Here is a 12,906-nt window from a genome sequence, read left to right as displayed (position 1 = left end):
TGGGTCATGGGTTACAATAAACATTACGGTTCAAGACCCGACCCAACCCAACCCAACCCAAATTTACTAAGCGTAATTATTTTACTTGTTCTTTTAAATTATTTTAGTATCTAATTAAAAAAAAATCTTTGTTATGGTTATATACAATATATCAAATTGAAAAAAAAAGTTTTTTAAAAATATTTGAATAAGATTTTTCATGAGTCAATTCAGATTACATATCAACTCAGTTTTTAATGGATTGGATTGAGCTAATGAATAGGCAAATTATTTTAAGCGGATTAAATGGATTGAACGAGTTGAGTTTGATTTTGCCACCCCTACACAAAGCTAGGTTGAAAATTGAAAATGCACAAATAGGAAAGAAATGTTAGAATGTGGTTGCGCTTAAGTGAGATCCTCTAAAGTGTACTACTTCTCAATAAAAAAATGTAGTAAAATGTTGCCACACTAATGTTACATCCATTAATCAAAATAAACCAATAGAAAAATGTTCTAGCGTTGAAATGGACCCTTAGTTATACACGAATAGTAAGTAAAGAAGAAAATTTTGATAAAGAATTGGTAGGGGCCGCGCGAACGCAGGCCCCCTCTGCAACAAATTATGACGTAGGCTCGACCACTTGGATCGACCTTAGGTAGGCACCCCTCCAAAGTGCAATGGAGGTCACAAACCTAGGCCATGGATCTTATTGATCGCCCATTGACCCCGTCCAGGTAAGTATCTTTTTATCATTATCTTTTTTCATTTAATATCAAACAAATCTTTATCATACTCTTGGAAAAATTTAACTTTATTGCAAAAGTTTCTCAACTTATAGGGTGTTTTTGGTAGAGAGGAAAACAGTTTTCATGAAAAGTATTTTTTTCTTCTTACCGAATAGCTCCATAATGTTATTTCTTCTTTTCGTTTTATTCTTCATACAACCGTGATGTCTTTGACCTGTGTGCACTTTGACTAATTATATGTGGTACCATATGATGTTAACTTAAAAATGTGCACTGGGCAATCTGATATCGTCCATTTTGTTTTTTTCTTCTTGTTATTACCGTGGTGTCTTGTTATTATAAAAGAGTGTCACTATTTTATAATATCAGAATATAAACAAATGTTACTGCGAATAAGAATACTTGTAGAAAAGGTTAAAAACTAGTATTGTTGGGGTCCTCTAAAGAAGAGAATCCCTCCAAAAATAGGCATATGCCACTGATTGCAGCGTGCACACGGTATTCTTTAGTAAAAGGCGAAAGAATAGTTTGCTTTGTGCTCACTGCGTGGCTGCGTGAGTTATTAATCTAATTTGTGCTGCACTTTTATATTGGGACAAAGTATGTATTTACTCCTTGTTTATCAATGTGGTACTCAACTCACTCATGCTCTCTATTTTTTTCCTTCAAGGTGTTCGATGAACCATCGCATAGGGTGTTTTCAACTGATCAGTTCGAAAAAAATAAGAGTTGCGTTTATTTATATTGCATCTTCTATGGTTACTTTAAGTAGGTCTTATCATCTACATTGTTTGGACTCTTCAAAAATATTGTTGCACCGGACCTATGTTGGATCCTCCAAACGCACAAGTCACCTTCTTTATAGGGTCCGAGTAACATATATAGTTTTATAATGGGATCGAGTAGCGAATGGAACCTTGTCTTTCAGAGCTAAGATTTTATCACTCCTCAGAAGAAGTCTATAAATTATTATTTTTTTGAATCATTGGGTGTCGGTCAATGTGACGGAAGTATCAGTATGTTGTTGGGCTAAAATAATACGAAGATACTCCTAACATGTTGTGATATTGTTAGCTATGGATCAAATGCCACACGATTTTGATGATCTATTCATAGACTTGTTAGCTCCACAACTCTAGCAAATTTGGCAAAGTTGGTTCACCTAACACATAAAAGGTCAAAGTTTAATAATCATCACGTTAGAACTAATACTAATAGAGACCCGTAGCGTAGTGGCTATTGAGTACAGAAGTATACGGGGAATGCAAAATTGAATCCTTGAGTTACTTTTTAAAATTGTAGAGAGCCGTTGAATATCTGAACTTTAAACATGAAGTTCCCCACCATAACTGTTGGGTTTTAAAGGTGTGAACAGGAAATGAAGGGTTGTGACTTTGCCGAAGAGTTGTGACCTTTATGAAAGGTTGTATCTTTTCTAAAGGATTGTGATTGTTTGAAAGGTTGTGCATTTTTCAAAGGGTTGTGACCTTTCTGAAAGGTTGTCTTTTTTCCAAAAAGTTATGACTTTTACTCTTTGTTGGCTATAAATAGAGAGGCTTTCTCTCATTTTTCTGCATCGAATTCTTCCCTTCTCTCGCATACATTTCTTACAAAATAAAATCGATCGATTGTGTTTGTGTGTGTGATTCGTTGCTGTCATTTTGAGTTCGTTGAAATTATCAAAGTTTGAGGTACCGCTACTTCTTTAATGGTTAATCCGTTTTATATTGGGAGGAATTAATCTGCAACCTCGGGTACTTGATGGGATTAAATTTCTTAAGGACACACAGTGGGTTCTGTGGACTCGGATTAGTTCTTTGCTTTTTCCTTTCATTTTTTATTATTTCTGATTAGGTAATCTGAATACAAGAGATAACAATAACTAACAAGAAGTGAATGATAAGACTGGAGATGGACAATCTTACCAGTTCCCCACTTGCATTCGCGCAACCCCTACCAAGAGACTAAGCAAATCTGAAACAAGAAATTTTTGCTTAAGAATTGGGTAGGGCCATGCGAACCATGCCCCCACTGCAACAAATTATGACGTAGGCTCGACCACTTGGGCCGGCCTTAGATAAGCACCCCTTCAAAGTGCAATGAAGGTCACAAACCTAGGCCATGGGTCTTATTGATCACCCATTGACCCCGTCCAGGTATGTAAGTTTCTTATTGTTCCTTCCTATTTTTTTATAACCATCTTAATACTTGTTTTCCTTTGTGTCAACCGATGAGGGATATATTTGTTGGAAAAATACTACAATATTGATATTGGACTAAAATTATAAAGTAGTAAATAACTTAACACAAACACTGTGTCGTGGCAAGCCACTGCCTTGAATGCGATTTTGGTCAGACTCTGGTGCAAATCGTTGTAGCCGGTCGCTCCCCAAGGTTCCATAGTTACTCTCAAACACGTGCACTCATGGCTGAAAGTTTGGAGTTGCACAAAAACAATTGCCCGGAAATCCACAATAGGGAGAATGATTATTTAAGCCAATAAAGAAATTGGTGAAGGAGATAGTAAATGAAAGAAAGGACATTTGTTTTTTCTTCTTTGTGTTTAGCTCCCAAATGATATCCTTAAATAGGAAAATTATTTACGTTTTCATCCATCAAAAGAATGTAAGAAACTAACGTATAATCAATGTAATGAAACATTACTCTTACTTTAATGACAAATTTGCTATAATACAAAAGTAACTTCAAGTCTTCTGAATATTTTCTTACGAAGTTAAGAAACTGACACTTGAGATAAATGTGAACCATTAATGTGGAAGTAACTCTCCTATTTCACATATACTAACGACTTAGCAATGTTCACATAGATTAATTACGGAGAGCTAAAAGATGTAACTTATCCTTTGCATTAAAAGAAAGGAATATTATCCACAATATTGCTTTTCATCTTCTTCTTATTATTTTTTGCTTCATTTAATATCAAACAAATCTTTATCATTCTCTTGGGAAAATTAAACTTACTGCAAAAGTTTCTCAACTTATAGGGTGTTTATGGTACAGAGGAAAACATTTTTCATGAGAAGTATTTTTCCTTCTAACCGAACAGCTCCATAATGTTATTTCTTTTCGTTTTATTCTTCATACAACTGTGATGTCTTTGACCTATGTGCACTTCAACTAATTCTATAAGGTACTATATATATGATGTTAACTTAAAAGAGTGTCACTATATTATAATATCAGAACATAAAAAATGTTACTATGTATAAGAACACATGTAGAAAAGGTTAAAAACTGGCATTGTTGGGGTCCTCTAAAGTAGAGAATCCCTCCAAAAATTGGCGTATGCCACTAATTGCAGCGTGCACACGATATTCTTTAGTAAAAGGCGAAAGAATAGTTCGCTTTGTGCTCAATGCATGGCTGCGTGAGTGCTTAACCAAACCTGTGCTGCACTTTTATATTGGGACAAAGTTAGTATTTGCTCGTGTTTTATCAATGTGGTACTCAACTCACCCCTTCTTTTCCTTCAAGGTCTTCGATGAAACATCGCATAGGGATTTTTCAACTGATCAATTCGAAAAAAATAACAGTTGTGTTAGTTTAAATTGCTTCTTCTATGGTATAATCTACGTTGTGTAGACTCTCCAAAAATGTTGTTGCACTGAACCCGTGTTGGAGCCTCCAAACGCACAAGTCACCTTTTTTTATCGAGTAGCGTGTGGAACCTTGCATCTCAGAGCTAGTTTAAATTGCTTCTTCTATGGTATAATCTACGTTGTGTAGACTCTCCAGAATGTTGTTGCACTGAACCCGTGTTGGATCCTCCAAACGCACAAGTCACCTTTTTTTATCGAGTAGCATGTGGAACCTTGCATCTCAGAGCTAAGATTTCTCATCATTTTTTTAGTCCATGTATATTAGATAAAAGGATACATATGTTACTGGTTTTCATGGTCCAACTGAACAGATTATTTGTGCGACTATTATACAAAAGTTCAAAATATATATCAGCAATGCTTGGCTACAAATAAAACATAAAACAAAACAAAAATAAGAAAATTTTGCTTAAGAATTGGTAGGGGCTGCGCGAACGCAAGCCCCCGTTGCAACAAATTATGACGTAGGCTCGACCACTTGGACCGACCTTAGATAAGCACCCCTTCAAAATGCAATGAAGGTCTCAAACCTAGGCCATGGGTCTTATTGATCGCCCATTGACCCCGTCCAGGTAAGTATGTTCTTGGTTGTTCCTTCCTATTATTTTATACCCATCTTAATACTTATTTTCCTTTGTGTCAACCAATAAGGGATATATTGCACTTCATCTTCTTTTTTTTAATTATTTTTTTCATTTAATAAAAAATAAATCTTTACCATCCTCATGGGCAAATAAAAATAAGATTAAAAAGCCTTGTGAATTTTAGTATTGAGTAAATCATAACCTTTGGGCTGGCCCAGTAGTTTGGGCTTGGGACTTTCATGTTGGAGGTCTCAAGTTTGAAACCCTTTGCCAGTGAAAGCAAGGGGTTTGCCTTCTAGGTCGAGCTCATCGCACCGGGTTTATCTAGTGCGGATTACCTCTGTGCACACCCAAAGGATAGCAGCTGCGGTTTCCCTTGTTATTAAGAAAAAAAGAGTATTGACTAAATCATATAATCCAATTTTAGTGACAAAGTCAAGTGTCTAGTTGTACTGAGATCAAAGGTGTTGTGTAGAAACTGATGTTAACAAAAATCTATACTTACTGCAAAAGCTGCTCAACTTATATATGTGTTCCATATGGACGAAAATATTTTTTTCTTCATACCGAACACTTCCATAATGTTATTTCCTTTTTTTCGTCTTTTTATACAACCAATCTTGATGTCTTTTCAACCGTGATGTGTTTGGCCTATGTGCACTTCGACTAATCCGGACCAAATCAAACGAGCCAAGCATAAACTAAGTCAGAAAAAGCAGTTTGCATTTTTTGTTAAGCAGCACAAATTTTGCTCATATAAAATACTATATATTATATTATTGTAAGACAAGTATTTTAAAAATTGAAACTAGAATTGTTGGGGTCCTCTAAAGAAGAGAACCCCTCCAAAAATAGGCGTATGCCACTAAATGCAGCGCTCACACGGTATTCTTTAGTAAAAGGCGAAAGAATAGTTCGCTTTGTGCTCACTGCGTGGCTGCGTGAGCTCTTCAATTAATCTGTGCTGCATTTTTATATTGGGACAAAGTTTGTATATACTCGTTTTTAATCAATGTGGTACTCATCTCACTTACTCCTTTATAATATTGTTCTCTGCTTCTTTTTCAGTAACTTCATGATTGAAAATCTAACATGTTTTTCAAATAGAAACTACTTAAGCTGTCCTGTTGTATACTTTCTCGATCATCTAATTTAAGATATGATTTCGATTTGGCTTCTTTGTGATTAAAAGGAGATATATTTTCACAAGATGATTGACAAAATGTCGCGTAAGGATGTTTTGGACTGAGCATCACTCATCTTTAGAAGATCTCAGGGCTTCCGTGCTGTTTGGACTTTGGATCTTCAGAGCTTGACGTGCCCATCCGAAGGGCCATCATTATATCCAAATGAAATTGATTTCGATATCACTCATGACGGCCCTGACAATTAAAAGAAAGAATTTCTCAAACTCCATCATTAAGAAGGAATTGAGGGTGTGCTTCTGGTTCTATAACATTTGGTCTCAAACAACTCTATTTTATCATATTTGAAGTGTATAGTGAAGGATGATGCTCTTGATAGACTCATTAGTTCCGCAGCTCAGGCAAATTTCTCATCATTTTCATGTAGTGAAAGGATGCAATTTTCATGGTCCAACTTAACAGATTATATGGAGAAAATGATCAAAATGGTCCTTAATGTATAGGGATTACTTTATTTTGATCCTTAACATATTCCACATAATGTATATGGTCCTTAATGTATTATAAAAAGTACTCAATTTGATCCTTTGCCCTAAATATAACGTAGCCATCAGTTAAATCTAACGTTGGGCCCCACTTTGAAAAATATTACTTCTCAATTTGTGGGTGGTTTAGATAGTTGAATTTTGCTTTTGATAAACATTTAAGAATCAAGTTTATCTTATTTTATGTAAGTTGTGATTTGAGTTTTACAAATGCCTCCAACATAAAATTTGCTCAGTTGATACTTCATCAGCCTCATATGATAAATTTTAATGCTGAAAAATGTTGTCTCAAACACATGATCTGTTTTAAAAAAAATTTGTGACCATCATATATATATACCATTGACCCTCACTATGGACATTAACAAATCTAACAATAGGATTAAATCTTATAATACTATTACCAGTGTTTAACAATAAAATTATTTTGTTAGAAATCTTAACTTTGAATTAGGGCTAAAACATTGGGAACAGAAGGGTGGTGAAGGAGGAACAAAAGTGGAGAGCAGCGACTGAACATTTTTCCTTCTTACCGAACAGCTCCATAATGTTATTTCCTTTTTCGTTTTATTCTTCATACAACCGTGATGTCTTTGACCTGTGTGCACTACGACTAATTCTATGAGGTACCATATGATTTTAACAGAAATGCTAACTTAAGATGTGCACAGGGCAATCTGATATTCATCCCTTTCGTTTTTTCCTTGTTATTACCGTGGTGTCTTGATACATTTATGTGCACTTCAACTAATTCTATGCTTGGACAAAGTCAATGTGTAGCTTACAGGTTCAGCGAAACGCAGTAGCTTTAATTCTCTATGTCTGCATTTTTTTGTTTCACAACTAGAATTTGCTCCTCCATATCATTTCCCTCTTGTCCGTCCTCCGCCCTTAATCAGAAATTTCGATTTGAAGGATGTTCAATAAAATGGAACACTGATTGAAAAACTCTCATTGAATTAGTAACTGAGTCAATTTTTATCTACCCTTCACAAATATTGGTCCCTATATTATAAAAACAGAATATAAACAAAGACTATGAATAAGAATACATGTATTGGTTTAAATTAGCATTGTTGGGGTCCTCTAAAGAAGAGAATCCCTCCAAAAATTGGCGTATGCCACTGATTGCAGCGCACACACGGTATTCTTTAGTAAAAGGCGAAAGAATAGCTCGCTTTGTGCTCACTGCGTGGCTGCGTGAAATCTTGAGTCAATCTGTGCTTCTTCTATGGTATAATCTACGTTGTTTAGACTCTCCAAAAATGTTGTTGCACCGGACCCGTGTTGGATCCTCCAAACGCACAAGTCACCTTTTTTTATCGAGTAGCGTGTGGAACCTTCCATCTCAGAGCTAAGATTTCTCATCATTTTTTTAGTCCATGTAAATTAGTTAAAAGGATACATATGTTACTGGTTTTCATGGTCCAACTTAACAGATTATTTGTTCAACTATTATATAAAAGTTCAAAGATCAAAATATATATCAGAAATGCTTGGCTACAAATAAAACATAAAACAAAACAAAAGTAAGAAAATTTTGCTTAAGAATTAGTAGGGGCTGCGCGAACACAAGCCCCCGCTGCAACAAATTATGACGTAGGCTCGACCACTTGGGCCGACCTTAGGTAGGCACCCCTCCAAAGTGCAATGAAGGTCACAAACCTAGGCCATGGGTCTTATTGATCAACCATTGACCCCGTCCAGGTAAGTATGTTTCTTGTTGCTCCTTCCTATTCTTTTATATCCATCTAGATCTTTGTTTTTCTTTGTGTCAGCCGATAAGGGACATTTTACCCTTCATTTTTTATCTTTTCTTTTATTTATGGCACCACATAGACAACAAACAGGATGATAGACATTATATTTGAGTGGACAATATTATTGAACTTTGTATTAGATAGTGTTTTAATGAATTTTTTTTGTTAGTTAGAGATGTATAATAACGTCCCAAGGGGGAGCTAGGGGTGGCAATTGGGTGTGTTGAGTCAAATTTGGACGGGTCATAATGGGTTGAGATAACCACCCCTAAGCAGAGCTAGGTTGAAAAATTCAAAATGCACAAACTATTGAAAGATTTCCTTAGTCACATACTCAAGTTCCATACATGACCTTTAGTGATTTTCACAATTTTTAAGTCCAAAATTTTGAAAATTATTTTCTTACTCCGAGCTTGAACTTAGCTCTTCTCCATTAATAATAAGCGTACGTGTTAACTTGACCTTATAGCTAACATCTATGTCCTCCAACTTCGTATACGTACAAATAGGCATTTAAAGTTGTATAAGATTGAACAAATAGACATATACGTCTTATGTGGCGTTCTAAATGGAAATTTGTATCTTACGTGACGTCCAACATGTATTATGTTATGTAACACAACTAAAACAAAGTTAAAGAGCACATTTGTGTATTATGTCTTTAATTTTCCCTTGCCATTTTGCAAAACAAAGGTATTAGAAGGACATACATAAATAAAATGTATACGAAGGACAAACATAAAAAGTGTTGAACAAATACATGGAAATTTGTATCTTACGTGGCTTCAAATATATATTAGGTTATGTAGATCAAGTTAAAGGCACATTTATGTATTAATGACTTTCAATCTTCTCTTGCCATTTTGTAATATCACAGCTATAAGAAGGACAATCGTAAAAAATATGTTGAACTAGAATTGTTGGGGTAATCTAAAGAAGAGAACCCCTCCAAAAATTGGCGTATGCCACTAATTGCAGCGCACACACGGTATTCTTTAGTAAAAGGCGAAAGAATAGTTCGCTTTGTGCTCACTGCGTGGCTGCGTAAGTTTTTCAGCTAATCTGTGCTGCATTTTTATTGGGACAAAGTTTGTATTTAATTGTGTTTTATCAATGTGGTACTCACAAGTCAGTCCTTCAATATCTATAGAAACGACTTAATTTCGTCCTTTATACTTTCTCGTATGATTAAAATATTAATAGTTGAATTCCTATTATGCAAATGTCCATTTTTAGGCTATCATTTAGATTTTGTCCCTCTTTTTTACAATTGTGCAAATGAAAATTACCCTTTTTGATAACGTTAGACTTTATTCTAATGTGTGGTCGTATATTGTTCAACCTTACAGACAAAACATATTTGTTTTCGCAAAAGGGGATCTTGAAACCAAGGTATGGAAGATTCATAAGTAAGAGTAGAAATAAAAAGATAAAACATTTACTACTCTAAACAATTGGTTCAAAACGAAACAACGAGAGAATATTAAGTAACCAAAAACAACAAAATTTGGATACAAACCCCCCACAAATTATGATTTATGATGTAGGCTCGACCACTTGGCCGTAAATGGACATCCACCTGTCCAAAGTGCAATGGAGGTCACCAACGACAAATTATGATATAGGCTTGACCCCTTGGACCAAACTATGATATAGGCTCGTCCAAAGTGCAATGGAGGTCACTCGACCCTTTGGACCAACCTTTCGACAAATTATGAAATAGACTCGACCACTAGGACCAACCTTCTATGTACATCCACCCCTCCAAGTAAATATTGCAACTTGAACTTAGCTCATATTTCCTCTGGTCCCTAATTACTTGTCCACTTTTCCTCTTTTATTTGTCCCTAATTACTTGTCCATTTTGACAAATCAAGAAAGAACAATTTTTTTTACCTCTTATATCCGCAATTAATGACTTTGGAAAAGGTAGAACTTGTTGAAAATCTTAAGTTTTTAATTCATCCACTTTATGATTAATAGGGATAAAATGGTAAACTCACTACATCAATAAATATTTTCTTAATAAGTGTGTCAATTCAAAAATAGACAAGTAATTAGGAACAAACGAAGTAAAAAATACTAAAAACAATAACTATATGTGCATGTGGAATAAGAAAATTGAATTTAGAATTGTTGGGGTCCTCTAAAGAAGAGAATCCCTCTAAAAATGAGTGTATGCCACTAATTGCAGCGCGCACACGGTATTCTTTAGTAAAAGGCGAAAGAATAGTTCGCTATGTGCTCACTGCATGGCTGCGTGAGTTCTTCATCTCATTTGTGCTTCCATTTTATATTGGGACAAAGTTTATATTTACTCATCATTTAATTTATCAATTTTGGCAAGCTCCTGCGCGATTGTCTTGGAAATTTGAACTGGCCTGGTATTGATATTGTTCGCTTTGGTATGATCTTTTCCAAAATATACTCTTAACATAATGCGTTGTCATATTTATCCAAAGAATAAAGTTTACTATCTTGTCGTTTGAGCTGGTAAGATTGTCCATCTCCAGTCTTATCATTCACTTCATGTTTAAAGTTCAGATATCACTACGTGCAAAGTTTTGTGCATACAATTGCCACTCTATACGTGTCTCCATTGGTATTGGTTCTAAAGTATTAACCTATATATATAGGTCTGCCCATGAGAGACAAAGTAAATACAAAACAAGAAGATTTTATTTTAAGAATTGGGTAGGGGCCGCGCGAACGCAGGCCCCCTCTGCAACAAATTATGACGTAGGCTCGACCACTTGGATCGACCTTAGGTAGGCACCCCTCCAAAGTGCAATGGAGGTCACAAACCTAGGCCATGGATCTTATTGATCGCCCATTGACCCCGTCCAGGTAAGTATGTTTCTCGTTGTTCCTTCCTAAACTTTTATAATCTATATAATACTTGTTTTCCTTTGTGTCAACCGATGAGGGAAATATTGCCCTTCATCTTTTTATCATTATCTTTTTTCATTTAATATCAAACAAATCTTTATCATACTCATGGGAAAATTTAACTTTACTGCAAAAGTTTCTCAACTTATAGGGTGTTTTTGGTAGAGAGGAAAACATTTTTCATGAAAAATATTTTTTCCTCCTTACCAAATAGCTCCATAATGTTATTACTTCTTTTCGTTTTATTCTTCATACAACTGTGATGTTTTTGACCTGTGTGTACTTTGACAAATTCTATGAGGTACCATATGATGTTAACTTAAAAATGTGCACTGGGCAATCTGATATCGTCCTTTTTGTTTTTTTCTTCTTGTTATTACCGTGGTGTCTTGAGACATTTGTGTGTATTTCAACTAATTCTATGCTCAGGCAAAGTCAATGTGTAGTTTACGGGTTCAGCCAAACGCAGTTGCTTTAGTCTAAATTATATATGTGTTGAGAGACTTATTGCATGTGTTCATATTATTAATTGAGAAGCCTGTTTGTTTTTTCTGTTTCACAACTAGAATTTGCTCCTCTATATCATTTCCCTATTGTCTGCCCTCCACCCTTAATCAAAAATCTCGAAATACAAAAAAATTTATCTACCCTTCATAAAGAGTGTCACTATATTATAATATCAGAATATAAACAATGTGTTTACTCCTTGTTTATCAATGTGGTACTCAACTCACTCATGCTCTCTATTTTTTTTCCTTCAAGGTGTTCGATGAAACATCACATAGGATGTTTTCGACTGATCAGTTCGGAAAAAATAAGAGTTGCGTTTATTTATATTGCATCTTCTATGGTTACTTTAAGTAGGTCTTATCATCTACGTTGTTTGGACTCTTCAAAAATATTGTTGCACCGGACCCATGTTGGATCCTCCAAACGCACAAGTCACCTTCTTTTATAGAGTCTGAGTAACATATATAGTTTTATAATGGGATCGAGTAGCAAATGGAACCTTGTCTTTCAAAGCAAAGATTTTATCACTCTTCAGAAGAAGTCTATAAAAAAAATAGTTTTTGAATCATTGGGTGTCTGTCAATGTGACGGAAGTATCAGTATGTTGTTGGGCTAATATAATCTGAAGATACTCCTAACATGTTGTGATATTGTTAGTTATGGATCAAAAGCAACACGATGTCAATCCTATATTCATAGACTCGTTAGCTCCACAACTCTAGCAAATTTGGCAAAGTTGGTTCACCTAACACATAAAAGGCCAAAGTTTAATAATCATCACGTTAGAACTAATACCAATAGAGACCCGTAGCGTAGTGGCTATACAGGGCATGCAAGATTGAATCCTTGAGTTACTTTTTAAAATCATAGAGAATCGTTGAATATCTGAACTTTAAACATGAAGTTCCCCACCATACCTGTTGGGTTTTAAAGATGTGAACAAGAAATGAAGGTTGTGACTCTCCGGAAGGGTTGTGACTTTGCCGAAAAGTTGTGTCTTTTCTAAAGGGTTGTGATCGTTTGAAAGGTTGTGCATTTTCCAAAGGGTTGTGACCTTACTAAAAGGTTGTCTTTTTTTTCAAAAAGTTGTGACTTTTACCCTTTGTTGGCTATAAATAGAGAGG

At 35.2% G+C, this 12,906-nt stretch overlaps 1 protein-coding gene and 11 non-coding genes across 12 annotated transcripts in view; 1 reads left to right on the top strand and 11 right to left on the bottom strand.

The window, feature by feature from the left end:
* Window positions 1-12,906, top strand: part of LOC125835628 (uncharacterized) — a 201,324-nt gene that overhangs the window by 7,836 nt on the left and 180,582 nt on the right.
* LOC125838956 (U1 spliceosomal RNA) lies at window positions 565-725 on the bottom strand. The gene has a single exon (XR_007443644.1). It is a non-coding gene; the product is annotated as a U1 spliceosomal RNA (small nuclear RNA).
* LOC125838871 (U5 spliceosomal RNA) lies at window positions 1,165-1,281 on the bottom strand. Its single transcript, XR_007443625.1, has one exon. It is a non-coding gene; the product is annotated as a U5 spliceosomal RNA (small nuclear RNA).
* Window positions 2,735-2,893, bottom strand: LOC125838708 (U1 spliceosomal RNA). Its single transcript, XR_007443596.1, has one exon. It is a non-coding gene; the product is annotated as a U1 spliceosomal RNA (small nuclear RNA).
* On the bottom strand, window positions 3,999-4,115 carry LOC125838883 (U5 spliceosomal RNA). Its single transcript, XR_007443628.1, has one exon. It is a non-coding gene; the product is annotated as a U5 spliceosomal RNA (small nuclear RNA).
* On the bottom strand, window positions 4,769-4,929 carry LOC125838688 (U1 spliceosomal RNA). Its single transcript, XR_007443592.1, has one exon. It is a non-coding gene; the product is annotated as a U1 spliceosomal RNA (small nuclear RNA).
* LOC125838827 (U5 spliceosomal RNA) lies at window positions 5,755-5,872 on the bottom strand. Its single transcript, XR_007443616.1, has one exon. It is a non-coding gene; the product is annotated as a U5 spliceosomal RNA (small nuclear RNA).
* Window positions 7,705-7,821, bottom strand: LOC125838863 (U5 spliceosomal RNA). The gene has a single exon (XR_007443623.1). It is a non-coding gene; the product is annotated as a U5 spliceosomal RNA (small nuclear RNA).
* On the bottom strand, window positions 8,178-8,338 carry LOC125838675 (U1 spliceosomal RNA). Its single transcript, XR_007443590.1, has one exon. It is a non-coding gene; the product is annotated as a U1 spliceosomal RNA (small nuclear RNA).
* On the bottom strand, window positions 9,309-9,425 carry LOC125838799 (U5 spliceosomal RNA). The gene has a single exon (XR_007443610.1). It is a non-coding gene; the product is annotated as a U5 spliceosomal RNA (small nuclear RNA).
* Window positions 10,525-10,641, bottom strand: LOC125838852 (U5 spliceosomal RNA). The gene has a single exon (XR_007443621.1). It is a non-coding gene; the product is annotated as a U5 spliceosomal RNA (small nuclear RNA).
* LOC125838878 (U1 spliceosomal RNA) lies at window positions 11,078-11,238 on the bottom strand. Its single transcript, XR_007443627.1, has one exon. It is a non-coding gene; the product is annotated as a U1 spliceosomal RNA (small nuclear RNA).

This window comes from Solanum verrucosum, unplaced genomic scaffold (assembly GCF_900185275.1).
Source record: "Solanum verrucosum unplaced genomic scaffold, falcon-dt-bn FXZP01000284.1, whole genome shotgun sequence".
NCBI classification, from domain to species: Eukaryota; Viridiplantae; Streptophyta; class Magnoliopsida; order Solanales; family Solanaceae; genus Solanum; species Solanum verrucosum.
The sequence above is the reverse complement of the archived record's forward strand: the minus strand, read 5'-3'. Positions and strand labels throughout refer to the sequence as shown.